Here is a 16,775-nt window from a genome sequence, read left to right on the forward strand (position 1 = left end):
TTACTGCTGGGCGTAAACCGGCCTATCTGGGCTGGGTCAACTTCATCAGTAGTTCCAGAAGTGATAAAGCCCAAGAAGGCAGATGAGGGCCTAAGGCCCGTAGCCGGTTCAAGACTTGTAGTTGTAAACCGGAAGTTGTATATAAGCTTGTATTGTAAGTTAGGAATAAGGAGAGACCAACCCGGATACGAATATCGACCGGTGTTGGGACTCTGTGAACCGACGGGTGTCACCCGTGTATATAAGGGGACGACCCGGCGGCGGTTTAAGGACAACAGACAACAACTCGAGACATAGGCGAAGCTTGTTTGCTCCCTAGTCATCGAAACCCCATCAATTCCATCACAACTAGACGTAGGCTTTTACCTTCATCGAAGGGGCCGAACTAGTATAAACTCTCTTGCGTCCCTATGTCCGCTTTAACCCCTTCAAGCTAACCCGTCGCGATGGCTCCACGACTAAGTCCTTTCTCTAGGACATCTGCCGTGACAAAACCACGACAGTTGGCGCCCACCGTGGGGCTATCGCACGATGGTTTCCGGTTCTTGGAGGGCCGCTTTGAAGGACTCGAGGGCTACGCTGTAGGCCGGATGACTAAGAGTCGTCGCGGCAAGCTCAACATCGACGACGCAGGTTGGGGCCCCGAGGCCGGTTCAATTGAGTACGGGTACCGGGTCCCCTTTGGTGGCATTCACGTTTTCATTGGCAAGATTGGTGAACCGGGCCCTGAGCCGGACATCTGCGCCGACCTCGTCGAGACGGCTCAGCGTGCGCGATCTGCCCGGGTTAAACCGGCCATGAAACGTGCCTTTGTGGGAGTCATCCATGGAGGAAGTTATGAGGGTGGATCGGAATCTCGCGGCGATACCGTCGTTTATTCTGATGATGAGTCATCGACCGGAGAAACCGAATATCTTTATCAGCTACAAGATGGACGGATTGGGGGCTGTTCCGATGGCAACAGTATTCCGGACCCCTCTGATCTGACCAACCGGGTTGGAATATTCATGGCCGGAACACAAGCAACACTTCATTCTTCGACAGCTGCGACAACGATCTCTGGTTCAGCAGCGACGACGGCTGGCGGGGCAGGAGGCCCTGTGCGCCCGCCGGCTCAGGTTCTATCAGAGCTATTTGATGCGTTGGCTGTGCTTATGGCGGAAGTTAATCCGCCGGATCAGGATGTTCACAATGCGGAGGTTGCAAAGGTAAAGGAACAGATCACCCAGGCCAAGGTGGATCTGGTGGCTGAGGACACCAGGATGGCCACAGAGCGGGCCGCTTTAGACGCACAAGCCTACAGGCTTATGTTGGACCAGAGCGCGTCGCATGAAGTCATGAGGAGAAAGCACCGATCCCGTTTACCTCCGGTTTTCGAGGCCAGAGACCTTTTCAACACTCCAGGACCAAGAACCGGCAATCTGCTGGAGGGAAACCGGACAGAAGCCCCTGGGACCGGTGCACCGGTTCAGCCTCGTCAGATGGACCCGCCTCGTCAAAACACCGTTATACCTCAGGCTACTTTAACACCTCCGGGTCACTACTCCAACCCAATGGACAATCTTGTTGCCGCTGCTGCACGGCTGGAGGCCATTCCAATTGAAGGTGACTCGCCGCAGGCAGTAGAGACGCGACGGGTCAAGGAACTTCTGAGGACAGCTTTGGCCCAACAGGAAGCGTACTCGTACAGCCGCGACCGGATCCACTCGACCCCCCGTCCAAGCCGGAGCTATAGCAGACATATGGATGAACCAGCAGTGTCGAGTAATGAACAACGTGGAGCACCCCGTGACAACAACCCGGCGGGTGGTGCTGATAACGCTCAGGGAGTAGTAGACCGGGCCCGCGCGCGCAGGGAGGCCGAGTTAGCCACACAGCATCAGGCTCGGCAGCTCACGCCGGTTCGTCCAACCACCTTGACTGAACCTGGTGTTACTTCTAGTTCTTTGGGGGTGCCTTGCCTTATCCCCGCTTTACGCAACGTGCGCCTGCCCAAGGATTTCAAAGGCCCGCGCAAGGTACCAAATTACACGGCGGATCAACCTCCAGAGACATGGGTGGAGAGCTATGAGATGGCCATGGAAATGCTTGATGTGGATGACACGGCGTGTGTGAAATACTTTACCATGATGCTTGAAGGAACGGCCCATACTTGGTTAAAAAGCTTGCCGGCTAATTCTATCAGTTCATGGGCCCAGTTACGAGCCCGGTTTATCAGCAATTTCAAGGATACCTGTAAACAGCCTATGTCGATAGTGGACTTAGCTGCATGCGTCCAGGAGTAAGGAGAATCAATGACTCATTGGGTGCGCCAGGTTTCACAAGTGTTGCACTCCTCAGACCGCATCAACGCTGACACCGCAGTATTAACCCTAGAAGGCAACTGCCGGTTTGGGCCCCTGAAGCTGAAGTTGGGACGGATGAAGCATCATTGCACCGACATGGGGACCCTCATGGCCGCTTTGGTGAAATATGCTGATTCTGATAGTACCAAGGATCCCGAATCTGATGATGACAAGACCGGGAAAGGGAAGAAGAACAGCATCTCCAAAGGTCAGCAGCATCACTGGGCAGGCAATGGTGGTGGAGGCAAGCATAAAGCGGATGGTAACATGGACTTTGTGGCTAATACCAACGCACAGGACAATGGCCAGCGACGCAAGGGTAGACCGAAAAATCGTAATGGAGCACCCAACCCTAACCCAAACAGCCTAAACTATCTGCTAAGCCAGCCCTGTCCAAGACATGGGACGAAGGAGGCGCCAGCAAACCACCTTTGGAAGGATTGCTTTATTATGCAGGAGTTCAAGAATTCTAATAATTTCCGGTATGATCACGAATCTGGCGGTGGCTCAGGATCCGGGCCGGGTTACGGTGGAGGAAGTTCCGGTTCAGGATTCAATGGTAATCCGGGCGGACATAATGGTCAAAATAGTCAGAACAACCAGGGTTGTTACAACCAACAGCAGCAACAGTCAGGTTACCAGAGCAACCCAAAGAAGTTGAGTAATGGGCAGTACCATGTCTTCACCACTAGCTTGGACAAGCGAGACCGGAAGATTCAGAGGCGGGCGGTCAACTCTGTTGAACCGGCCATACCCCGTTATCTACGTTGGTCTGAACAGCCAATCATATGGAGCAGAGAAGATCACCCTCCCCAGGTCGATAATCCGAGTCAGTTGGCTCTGGTGGTGGCGCCTCAGGTCGGAGGTTACAAGTTCACCAAGGTGCTCATGGATGGAGGGAGCAGCATTAACATCCTGTACTATGAGACCTTCCGTCGTATGGGACTAACAGATAAGAATCTCAAACCGTCTAATACAGTATTCCACGGTGTAGTGCGTGGCAGATCAGCATATCCCATTGGTAAGATAGCTCTGGAAGTGGCCTTTGGGGATGAACATGATTCCAGGTCGGAGACATTGACGTTTGAAGTGGTGAAAATCCAAAGTCCATACCATGCCCTGTTTGGGCGACCGGCCTACGCCAAGTTTATGGCTCGGCCCTGTTATGTGTATTTGCAGCTCAAGATGCCGGGTCACAAGGGGACAATAACGGTTCACGGAAGCCGCAAAATCGCTTTGGAGTGTGAGGAAGGAGATGCGGCCTATGCAGAGTCGGTCTGTGCCACCGAGGAGTTGAAGTATTATAAAGACAATGTTGATCCGGCGGACATGACTCCGTTGAAGAAGCCAACTACGGAGCATGATCCGGCCCTGAAGTTCAAATCGGCAGCAGAAACTAAGCTTGTTGACTTCGTACCTGGCGATTCGTCCAAGCAGTTCAGCATCAGTGCCAACTTGGATCCGAAATAGGAAAGCGCGCTCATCGAGTTCATCCGTGAGAATCGGGACATTTTTGCATGGAAGCCCTCTGACATGCCAGGTGTACCGAGGCAACTCGCTGAGCACACACTTAATGTGGATCCTAAATATAAACCGGTGAAACAGTTCCTCCGCCGGTTTAACAAAGAAAGACGCAAGGCGATTGGAGAAGAGGTAGCCAGGCTCTTAGCAGCTGGCTTTATTGTTGAAGTTTTTCACCCTGAGTGGCTTGCCAATCCGGTGCTGGTCCTCAAGAAAAACGGCACCTGGCGCATGTGTGTGGATTACACAGATCTTAATAAAGCTTGTCCAGTAGATCCTTTTGCCCTCCCCCGTATTGATCAAATTATTGATGCTACGACGGGTTGTGAGCGTTTAAGTTTTTTGGATGCATATTCTGGCTATCATCAGATCAAAATGGCAGTTAAGGACCAGGAGAAGACGACATTTATAACTCCCTTTGGAGCCTTCTGCTATGTGTCTATGCCCTTCGGGCTCAAGAGTGCCCAGGCAACTTATCAACGGTGTGTACAAAATTGTCTTCACAAGCAAATCGGCCGTAATGTACATGCTTACGTGGATGATATCATGGTTAAGTCTAGGGAGAAGGAGACTTTGATTGATGATTTGAAGGAAACCTTTGATAACCTTAGGACATACAAGATGATGCTTAATCCGGACAAGTGTGTCTTTGGTGTACCGGCGGGCAAGCTATTGGGTTTTCTGGTGTCCAACAGGGGAATTGAGGCTAATCCGGAGAAGATCACGGCCATCACCTCCCTGGCTAAACCAAAATGTATCAATGATGTTCCACGACTGGCCGGCCGAATTGCAGCATTAAGCCGGTTTATCAGTCGTCTTGGTGAGAAGGCAATCCCTTTGTATCAGATGTTGAAAAAGACGGATCAGTTTGTTTGGAGTTCCGCCGCTGATGAAGTGTTTGAGGACTTAAAGCGGCAATTGGCCAATCCGCCGGTGCTCGCCGCTCCCATTGACAAGGAGCCGTTGCTGCTATATGTTGCTGCCAATGCTCGGGCGGTCAGCGTGGCTATTGTGGTGGAGCGAAAGGAGGCAGGTAAGGAGCATCCGGTTCAACGACTGGTCTATTATATCAGCGAGGTACTAATCAAGTCCAAGCAAAGGTATCCGCATTGGCAGAAGCTGGTGTATGGAGTTTTTATGGCAAGCCGGAAGCTTAAACAATACTTCCAAGGGCACCCAATTACGGTGGTCAGTTCTGCTCCTTTGGGAGATATCATCCAGAACCGGGAAGCAACTGGCCGGATTGCAAAGTGGGCTATAGAGCTGGGGCCGTACAATTTGAAGTATGTGCCTCGGACAGCGGTTAAGTCTCAAGCACTTGTTGATTTCATCAATGATTGGACGGAAATGCAAGCACCTGAAGAAAAGCCGGATCATACGTATTGGACCATCCATTTTGACGGATCCAGGCAATTGGAAGGCTCGAGGGCTGGAGTTGTATTAACTTCCCCACGAGGTGATAAGTTTTGTTATGTTCTCCGCTTAATGTTCCCTTGTACTAACAATGCAGCTGAGTATGAAGCCTTGCTCCATGGTCTCCGTATGGCTAAGGAGATGAATCTAAGTCGAGTTAAGTGCTTCGATGACTAGGACCTTGTGGCTCAGCAGGTGTCTGGCACTTGGGACTCCAAGGACCCACTCATGGCAACATATCATCGTGAGGTGGATATTATTGCAGGTTATTTCAAAGGCTATCAGGTGGACCACGTGGACCGGCAGAAAAATGAAGCGGCGGACGCTTTAAGCCGGCTGGGCTCTCAGCGCAAACTGGTCCCGCCCAATGTTTTTCTGGATGTGCTGCATAACCCGTCGGTCAAGATCCCTGGTGAAGAGGATTTGGCTATTCCTGATCCGGAGGCTCAATTGGTGGTAGCTCTTCATGTTATTCCGGATTGGACACTTCCTTATCCGGCATACAAGAACCGGGGCGAGTTGCCAGAGGATGAGATTCTGGCCCGGCAGATAATCTGGCGATCCAAGTCCATGGCTATCATCAACGGTGAGTTGCATCATTGCAGTGTATCAGGAGCTTTTCAACGCTGCGTGTCTCCTGAAGAAGGCCGTGAAATTTTGCGTGAGATCCACGAAGGAGATTGTGGTCACCACGCCGGTTCAAAGTCTCTGGTGGCTAAAGCGTTTCGCCATGGCTTCTATTGGTTAACTGCTCATGCTGATGCGAAGGATCTGGTTAGACGATGTGATGGTTGCCAAAGGTTTTCAAGATGTGCTCATGTACCAGCTCAAGAATTGAGAATGATTCCAATTACTTGGCCGTTTGCGACTTGGGGGCTAGATATGGTTGGGCCTTTCAAAAGGTCCAAAGATAAGAAGACCCACCTCCTGGTGGCGGTTGACAAGTTTACAAAGTGGGTGGAGGCAGAACCTGTTAGCAAGTGTGATGCGGCCACGGCGGTTCAGTTCATCAAAAAGGTGATTTTCCGATTTGGCTTTCCGCACAGTATCATTACAGATAATGGTACCAATTTGTCCAAAGGTGCCATGAAGGAGTTCTGCGAACGGGAGCACATCCGGCTTGACGTTTCATCAGTGGCACACCCATAGTCCAGTGGTCAAGCAGAAAGAGCTAATCAAGAGATCTTGAGAGGCATCAAGCCCCGGCTCATGGTTCCTTTGCAGAGAATGCCGGGTTGCTGGGTAGAAGAATTACCATCTGTGTTATGGAGCATCAATACAACACCCAACAGATCAACAGGATACACACTGTTCTTCATGGTTTATGGAGCGGAGGCGGTTCTCCCCAGTGATATCCGTCATGATTCACCTCGTGTGACGGCTTATATTGAAGCGGACAACGAGACGGCACGGCAAGATGCTCTAGACCGGTTGGATGAAGAGCGTGACATCGCAGCCGCCCGGTCGGTGATTTACCAGCAGGATCTTCGTCGTTATCACAGTCGCCGGGTCAGAACCAGAACCTTTCAGGAAGGAGATTTGGTGCTTCGGCTCATCCAAGATCAGACTGATATGCATAAGCTATCCCCACCTTGGGAGGGGCCTTTCGTGGTTAGCAAGAATCTGCATAACGGGTTGTACTATCTGATCGATATTCGAGAGCATAAAGACTCACGCACATCAGAGAAGGAAACCAACAGGCCATGGAACATAGCTCATCTTCGGCCTTATTATACCCGAGCCATTGGCTATACTTATGTACATATTACGACAATGTATATATTATGATTAAATATAATAAACTGGAACCTCAGCTAAAGCGGGGTATCTGTTCTTTACATCATGTGAGGTTACACGGAGTTGCTCTAAAGCGGCCTCCGGTTTACCCCTTGAGTTCTCTTTTTAAAAGCATCATGTTATATCACTTGGGGGTTTGGTCGTGTCCGAACCAATACCATACCTCTTGATAGGCAAGAGCCACCAGATCACTTGGGGACTTGGTCATGTCTGAACCAGTCATGCCTCTTGATCGGCCTAAGGCCACAGAATCACTTGGGGGCTTGGTCGAACCCGAACCATGACCATGCCATTTGGTCGGCATAAATGCCACGGTTTCATTTGGAGACCTGGCTGACTAGAACCATAGTTACACCTAACGTGAGCTTGGTCGTGTTTGGCCATGGTAACGCCATTTGATCAGCTCAAATAAACCTTTTTTGCAAACGGTTTTGTCATTGCATTTGTTTCACACTTTTCTTTGAAGGGTTTTTTTTGCTTTTTATTGCATTTTTTAAACCGACAAAGTTTTTTAACCACAATTGATGGAACACAGTTCATGTCAATCCGGAGACTATTTGCCCGGTTTGATCCTTGTTGTTAACATCCTCTTATGGAGTAACACGCTGTTTATTATAACCCAACATGGTTTACCTGGTAAACCAGCGTCATATATATACAGGAGCTGTTATCTCCTCCAACAGTGTGGGTTTGTAAAACTCTGCTTCAAGATTGGCCAAGCCAACTTCATGCTCAACGATGGCAAGTATTATGTATCGCAAAAATTTGGTTATATACTTAAGAATTTTTTGGATGTTTTGACTTCATATATGCAGACATCATATTCCACCGGACGGTACAACCGCGGTGGCACTTGAAGAGTTTTTTATTGCAGAAAGTGCTTTGGAAAGTTCATCACCACAGGAAGAACAAATTATGCACGAAGGCATATCAACATCAAAAGTAATAGCTAGTCTATTACAAGGCAACACAGTGCCCATAATAATATCATTGTTTTTCGCAAAGGAGAGGCAGTTTCAAAACCGGCTTCCGGTTCAAGCTTGGTCACCAGCCTGGCCTGATGGTTGTGGGTCATCATGCGCCGCTTCAGCCTCCGTTTCTCTACCCAGTGGCTGGAAATCAACAGTTGTCCAGTCGATTCCCATTAATGCTTCAAAAACAGCTTCATCATGGATCAGCAATGACGTGTCAATATCGGGAGCGTATGTGTGCTTACGGATTGGAGGGATAAGATTTTCCGACTCATGAATTGGGGCAGCTATTCGCTTGTTCTGATTATCATATTGAGCTTGATAACGAGACAAGTCTGCTTCTTCAGCGAGTTGACAAGCTAGCGGACGCACCTCCCGGTTTATGGCTCGCTGATCCGCTTCACTAAATTCTGACCCATCTTCTTTCAAGCTGGGATAGCCCTGAGCCGCTTCAATAGGATCAAAATCTGGCACCCAGGCTTTTTCCCGCATTAAGGCATTGATCGCACCGGTTCGAGCAACAGATTTCTTCAGCTCTTCAACCCGGGCAGGAAGCATCGACAGTTTCATCAGGGTATCTTGAATCAAAGTGGGCGCCGGTTTGTTGTGAGATGCGGTACAGATGATCCGCTGTGCGCCAGTAAACAGCTGTTCGACCAACGTGTAGACGGCTTTCAATTTTTTCCGCACATCTGACCCCAAGTGACCAGTGCGTGTCCCTGAAATATCATAAGGGTTAAACCGGCAGCTCTGTAAGAAGGCCGAGTCAACTCAGAAGTCAAACTGGTTTACTAAAGATAGAAGTGGCCATAGTATGCACGTGCAGCTTTATACTGGTCAGTTCATCCGCCACCGGTTTTAGTGCAGCCTCGGCATCCTCTGCTCGTTTGATTAAAGTGGACTTTTCAGTGGCCCAATCCGCCTGCTTCTTCTTGAAGTTCTCCTTAAGCTGCTCCATGGCGCTTAAAGCGCTGGCTAATTCCTCTTTTGCTTTGGAGGTTTCAGCTTGTTGGGTTTTCAGGTTTTCTTGGAGGTCGGCAATTTGGTTTTCTTTCATCTTCAGCTCAGCCTGCATGCAGATAGTTATATGCTTCAACAAAACGGTACAAGGATTGAAGTACCAACCACATAAAAAACTATGCACTTGGCACTTGGGGGCTAATGCATATTCGATCTTCATCTTTCAATTGCTTACAAAGTCCCAAGATCAATACAAGTATTCAACTTGGCACTTGGGGGCTAATGGCTATTTGCTCATATATATTCTGATGCGGCAATTTCAATTACTTAAAGTATCGGTTTAACTACGCTAAGTTGAACCGGTCCTTGGGGGCTACATCAGCGAATTTCAAAGCATCAAGATTTATATTAGCAAGTCCTAGTTTGAAAGAATATTACAAACCGTCCCTTGGGGGCAGGAGAGTCAGCAAGAATGGAAGCATACAAGCAGGAAGGAGCATATGGAAGTTACCTCATATTTATCTTTCATCATATTAACCAGACCGGCTTCATAGTCGCGACTGGTATACAGCCGGTTCAGATAGCCGGAATGGATATCTTGGGCGTTCAGAGCAGCGTAAGTCGTCATATCAGCGTTCCACTTGCCTTTGCCAAAGGCAGCAAATTCTTCCTTGGCAGAATGTTTGGACAAAGCGACAGGATTGCATGGCTCAGTATGGCCAGTGCCAGTAATGACAACCTCATCATCCTTGGTACCGCCGGTTTGCACTGGAGCTGTTGGCTTGTCAGTAGGTTTTGCTGGACCGGTGGAGCTTGCAAACCGGATGGAGCCTGTGGGCTGATTGACAGGACCTGAGGCATCAGTAGGTCTCTCTTCAGCAATAAGATCGTCGTCTTGCTGCGGTGGATCGTTGGGTATATCCTCAGGAATAGCCGCTTCAAGATCAGGTGTCTTGCCTGGCTCAAGAACGGAATATTCTTCGGCCGCTTTGTCCAGGCGGGCTTTCTTGCTTGGCCTAGGTTTGGCCCTGATAAGAATAACAAAATCAAATACATCATATGTTCTAAGGCGATGTACTGTAAATATCACAATAAGTATAGCTTACCCAAGCACCGTTTTGAGCGGTGGCAGCTGAGTAGCCGATGACTCGCCAGAAGATGAGTGTGAAGTAACCTGGTAATCGGAGTCAGACGGATTAAGAGGTTGACGAAAGCAGCCCGCTTTAGGACAAGCACTGACAAGCAAATTAGAGACCTCTGAATGGGGTTTCCGAACCGGACTGTTCGGTAAACCGGCGGAGGTAACTACCTGGCCGCTGTGCCGGGTTGTGCGACGAGCTTCGTGTTGTTGGGTCTTCATAAGAAATTTAGGATCCAAATAAGCAAGAGGATGAGAAAATTTAACTTTCCGGTTTGCCTGACGGATTTTTTGTGAAGGCAAAGGTTCTGAATCGGAAGAGAGAATAATTACCTCTGCAGCATCCGCGTGGCTGGCTTCGGCATCATCCTGACAAATATCATCATCAATAAAACGCATGAAAAATAAACCAAGTGAGTCAAGCTCTACCTCAAGGTCCGGATTATCCACATCATCATCAGGGGCCGGATTAGAAGATGCCATGGTTCTTTTCCTGTGGGCAGTCTTCTTCACAGCTTTAGTCTTTTGCCGAGTTGCTCTTTCCGGTTTGTCTGGTTTTTCTGGTTTCTCTTGCGGCAGTTTTTTGCTCCAAAACGGATCATTGCCCTGATTACACAGACACTGATATTAAACAATGACCAGACATATCAATAACAAATTCAGCAAAGAGAAACATCAAAGTCTTACAGCTGGCGGTTTGTTGGTGGCACAGAAGGGAAGCAGGCTGGTTCTAGCGCAGACGTGTTCCGGTTCATTCAGCATCTTATTCACAGCCTTTGTGATTTCTTCATTGGAGAGCTGGATTTTTGAATGTCGCAGTGGGTCATCAACAATGTCAGTATACTCGCACATCAAACCAGAGCGCTGACTAAGGGGCAGTATGCTCCATGATATCCAACAACGAGCGAGATCAACCCCTGTTAAACCGTTGGCCATAAAGGCTCTGAGCTTTGACAGTTGGGGAGCATATTTGCTTCTCTCCTGGGCAGTCAATCTTTGAGGAAAAGGGTGTGTATTGCTGAGCCGCTCCGGACGAAAGCCAGGCAAGGGATTCTCACCAGCAGGGGAGGTGTGTTTGCAGTAGAACCATGTCTGATTCCATTCTTTGGGGTGGCTGTGCAGCTTGGCGTGAGGGTATGTGACCTCTTTCCTTTTCTGAATCGCCACGCCACCCAACTCCGTATTAGAGCCATCAGTAAACTCAGTACGGCGGTTTAGATGGAAAAGGTCTCTGAACAATTCCACTGTGGGCTCCTCTTGAAAGAACACCTCACAGAGCACTTGGAAGTGACACATATTTGTAACAGAGTTGGGGCCAGTGTCTTGTGGATGGAGTTGGAAATCGGCTAAAACATCCCGGTAAAATTTAGAACCGGGCGGCTTAAAGCCCCGGGCTAAGTGATCTACGAAAACAACAACCTCTCCTTCTCGAGGTGTGGGAGGGCATTCTTTTCCAGGAGCCCTCCAATGGATGGTATCTTTGCTACCTAAAGCACCAATCAGGACTAAATCGTCCAGTTGAGCCTCTGTGACGCGAGAAGGAACCCAATTACACTCATATACTTGCTTGGCCATGATGGAATCTACAAGGTAGAGGATCCCGGTTCAAAAATGCATTTGATCAAGGTACGTTGGTATGTGCACTGTTAAACTGGAGACAGAACTATCTGAACCGGAGTTTCATGAAGCAACCAACATCTGGCGGTTCAACAAGGGGACTAATGGCATATACCGATTTGGAAAAAAATTCTATAAGGTTAAACCGCCTGATCCAAGCATTGAAAAGCTGAGATTGCGGATGGACAAGTACGCAGAAACAGGTTTCACAAGATTTCTTTACAGCATTGGATCTGAAGCAAGTTCAGAAAAGAGATAAATACTTAGAAGTTCAAAAGGAGCAGTGCCGAACCTATGAGCAAACGTTCATATAGATCTATGGTTTTCATATGCATAAGTGAAGGCGAAGGTCAAACAACTATTATTGCACAGAATAAAGATTTGCGGATTCATCTAAAGATCTATCGCATGAGCAAGAAGCAGACGATGAATACCGAAGAACTGTGAAACCCTAAAACAGATCTGCGGGGGAAAGGATAGAAGGTTTACCGGAGCTGCGGAAGACGCGAAAGGTTGCCGCGATGCTCTGGTGCGCCCAGGTTGATGCAGCGGGCAAGGTTGAGGCAGAGGTCGACGGTGGCGGCGGAGCTCTGAAGTCGGGCGATGCGAGGAAGATGAAGCAGAAGGGGAAGAAGGGAAAGAGAAAGGAAATGACCCTTCGGTCCTATTTATAAGGCAAAAAGACATGTGTCAGGCGCGACAATCAAGGGGCCATGAAACGGAGCTGTTGCCTCGATTTCCGCAGATATATTAAACAAAGAAGCATAATGGATATGTTCGTTATGACAGGTGACGTCACTCCGGTTTACAATAATCAGAGAAGATGACATCATGGCGGTTTACCAATTTATGAGAAGACGTTGAAGATGAAGTTTTTGTTAAAGGATTGACATGAACCCGTTCAAATCAATCTGGGGCCTAATGTTGAGGATATTACTGCTGGGCGTAAACCGGCCTATCTGGGCCGGGTCAACTTCATCAGTAGTTCCAGAAGTGATAAAGCCCAAGAAGGCAGATGAGGGCCTAAGGCCCGTAGCCGGTTCAAGACTTGTAGCTGTAAACCGGAAGTTGTATATAAGCTTGTATTGTAAGTTAGGAATAAGGAGAGACCAACCCGGATACGAATATCGACCGGTGTTGGGACTCTATGAACCGACGGGTGTCACCCGTGTATATAAGGGGATGACCCGGCGGCGGTTTAAGTCCTTTCTCTAGGACATCTGCCGTGACAAAACCACGACACGTCTCGTCCAGATCCAGATCCGGTTGCACGCGAACCGAGGAGATCACCGGAGTGTACTGTAGCTGCCGGAGGGAAGCGGGGCGTCGCCGGACTTGGCTCCCGGAGTCGAAGGAGAGGCGGGGAGGTCCGGATCCAGCGCGGCGGAGGAGGTAGTCGCCGGGGGCGGCGATGGAGGCCGGCGCGGAGGCAGGAGGAGCCGGGCGGAGCGGCGTCCGGTGGTGGCGAGGCTCGCCGGCGGCGCGTCGGCGCGGCGGACGGGGGGCGGAGGCGCGGAGGAAGCGGCGCGGATGCGGGCGAGGATCGGCGGCGGCGGGCGATGGGCTCGCGGGGGCCCCGAGCGGGCTTCACGGGCCTTGGGCGGCGGTGGTTCGGCAGGAGGACACGTGGCGCGCGGCTACTGGCTGGGCGCGGCGTGTCCAGCCAGGGACGGACATGTCCGGTGGTGGCGCGAGGGTTTTTTCTAGGGTTAGGGAAAGAAGATCCGGGAATTGGAAATGGGGGTCTATTTATAGAGGTAGAGGGAGCTAGGAAGCTCCAAATGAGGTGTGGTTTGCGGCCACGCGATCGTGATCGAAACGCTCTAGATGATGGAAGAGGTTTAGGTGGGTTTTGGGCCACTTTGGAGGGGTGTTGGGCTGCAACACACACGAGGCCTTTTCGGTCCCTCGGTTGACCGTTGGAGTATCAAACGAAGTCCAAATGGTACAAAACTTGACAGGCGGTCTACTGGTAGTTAACCAAGGCTGCATGACAAGTATCGGTCCAATCCGAAAACGTTTAACTCCCACACACGAAAATAGGTAGAAAGGACCACCGGAGGACATAGGAGCGCTGGAATGCAAAACAGACAATGGGGAAAATGCTCGGATGCATGAGATGAACACGTATGCAAATGCAATGCACATGATGACATGATATGAGATGCATGACAAAGACAAAACACACGGAGACAAAAACCCGACAACGAGGAAATAAAATAACTTAGTGCCGGAAACGGCAAGAGTTGGAATACAAATAAGGTAGGTTACATCCGGGGTGTTACAACACTCCACCACTACGGAAGGATCTCGTCTCGAGATCTAGGACTGGAAAAACTCCAGGTACTCAGAACGGAGGTGGTCCTCGCGTTCCTAGGTGGCTTCATGGTCGGAATGATGTGACCACTTGACTTTGAAGAATTTGATTGACTTGTTGCGAGTCTTGTGCTCAGTTTCTTCAAGAATAGCAACGGGGTGCTCACGATAAGACATGTCTTTTTGGAGATCAATGTCTTCGAAGTTGACGGTGCGGTCAGGGGTCTTGAAGCACTTGCGGAGTTGAGACACGTGAAACACATCATGCACGTTTGCAAAGTTGGAGGGAAGCCCAAGTTGATAGGCGAGATCGCCTCTCTTTCTGACAATCTTGAAAGGACCCACGTATCTAGGGGCAAGCTTCCCTTTGATACCAAAGCGACGAGTACCTTTCATTGGAGAGATGCGGAGGTAAACATGGTCTCCGATCTCGAAAGCCAAGTCCCGATGCTTGCTATCATAGTAGCTCTTCTGGCGCGATTGCGCGGCTTTGAGATTATCACGAATGACTTTGCACATCTCTTCTGCCTCTGTGATCAAGTCATTGCCAAGAAGTTGACGTTCACCAGTATCTGACCAATTAAGAGGAGTACGCCACTTCTTGCCATAGAGAATTTCAAATGGGGCCTTGCCCGAACTCGCTTGGAAGCTGTTGTTGTAGGAGAAATCGGCATATGGAAGACAATCTTCCCACTTCATACCAAAAGAGATGACGTAAGCCATGAGCATATCTTCAAGAATCTGATTGACACGCTCGACTTGGCCACTAGTTTGACGATGAAAAGCTGTGCTGAAACGGATGTTGGTGCCCATGGCCTTCTGAAAAGAATCCCAAAACTTGGAGGTGAAGATGCTGCCACGATCTGAAGAAATCAACTGCGGAATGCCGTGCAGCGAGACAATCCGGGAGGTATCTAGCTCTGTCAATTGAACTGCGGAGATAGATTCTTTGATAGGAAGGAAATGAGCCACTTTAGTGAGTTTGTCGATGACAACGAAGATAGCATCATTGCCACGCTTGGACTTTGGAAATCCAGTCACGAAGTCCATCTCAATACGGTCAAACTTCCATTCTGGAATGGCCAGAGGTTGGAGGAGACCAGCTGGTCGTTGGTGTTCTTGTTGGGGAACGTAGCAGAATTTTAAAATTTTCTATGCATCACCAAGATCAATCTATGGAGTCATCTAGCAATGAGGGAGAGAGGAGTGCATCTACATACCCTTGTAGATCGCGCGCGGAAGCGTTCAAGAGAACGGGGTTGATGGAGTCGTACTCGTCGTGATCCAAATCACCGATGACCAAGTGCCGAACGGACGGAACCTCCGCGTTCAACACACGTATGGTTGGGAAGACGTCTCCTCCAACTTGATCCAGCAAGGGGGAAGGAGAGGTTGATGAAGATCCAGCAGCACGACGGTGTGGTGGTGGATGCAGCAGGATCCCGGCAGGGCTTCGCCAAGCGCAAGCAGGGAGGAGAGGTGTTACGGAGGGAGAGGGAGGCGCCAAGAGCAAGGGTGCGGCTGCCCTCCCTCCCTCTTTATATAGGGGCCTTGGGGGGTGCCGGCCCTAGGAGATGCAATCTCCAAGGGGGCAGCGGCCAAGGGGTGGCTTCCCCCCCAAGCCAAGTGGGGGGCGCCCCCACCCCTAGGGTTTCCCAACCCTAGGCACAGGGGAGGCCCAAGGGGGGCGCACCAGCCCACCAGGGGCTGGTTCCCCTCCCACTTCAGCCCATGGGGCCCTCCGGGATAGGTGGCCCCACCCGGTGGACCCCCGGGACCCTTCCGGTGGTCCCGGTACAATACGGCGACCCCTGAAACCTTCCCGATGGCCGAAACTGGACTTCCTATATATAAATCTTTACCTCTGGAGCATTCCAGAACTCCTCGTGACGTCCGGGATCTCATCCGGGACCGCGAACAACTTTCGGGTTACTGCATACTAATATCTCTACAACCCTAGCATCACCGAACCTTAAGTGTGAAGACCCTACGGGTTCGGGAGACATGCAGTCATGACCGAGACGCCTCTCCAGTCAATAACCAACAGCGGGATCTGGATACCCATGTTGGCTCCCACATGCTCCTCGATGATCTCATCAGATGAACCACGATGTCGAGGATTCAATCAATCCGTATACAATTCCCTTTGTCAATCGGTACATTACTTGCCCAAGACTCGATCATCGATATCCCAATACCTCGTTCAATCTCGTTACCGGCAAGTCACTTTACTCGTACCGTAATGCATGATCCCGTGATCAACCACTTGGTCACATTGAGCTCCATTTGATGATGCATTACGAGTGGGCCCAGAGATACCTTCTCCGTCATACGGAGTGACAAATCCCAGTCTCGATTCATGCCAACCCAACAGACACTTTCGGAGATACCTGTAGTGTACCTTTATAGTCACCCAGTTACGTTGTGACGTTTGGCACACCCAAAGCACTCCTACGGTATCCGGGAGTTGCACAATCTCATGGTCTAAGGAAATGATACTTGACATTCGGAAAAGCTACAGCAAACGAACTACACGATCTTTAAGCTATGCTTAGGATTGGGTCCAGTCCATCACATCATTCTCCTAATGATGTGATCCCGTTATCAACGACATCCAATGTCCATAGTCAGGAAACCATGACTATCTTTTGATCAACGAGCTAGTCAACTAGAGGCTCACTAGGGACGTGTCGTGGT

Source organism: Triticum urartu, chromosome 6 (assembly GCF_003073215.2).
Source record: "Triticum urartu cultivar G1812 chromosome 6, Tu2.1, whole genome shotgun sequence".
Lineage (NCBI taxonomy): Eukaryota > Viridiplantae > Streptophyta > Magnoliopsida > Poales > Poaceae > Triticum > Triticum urartu.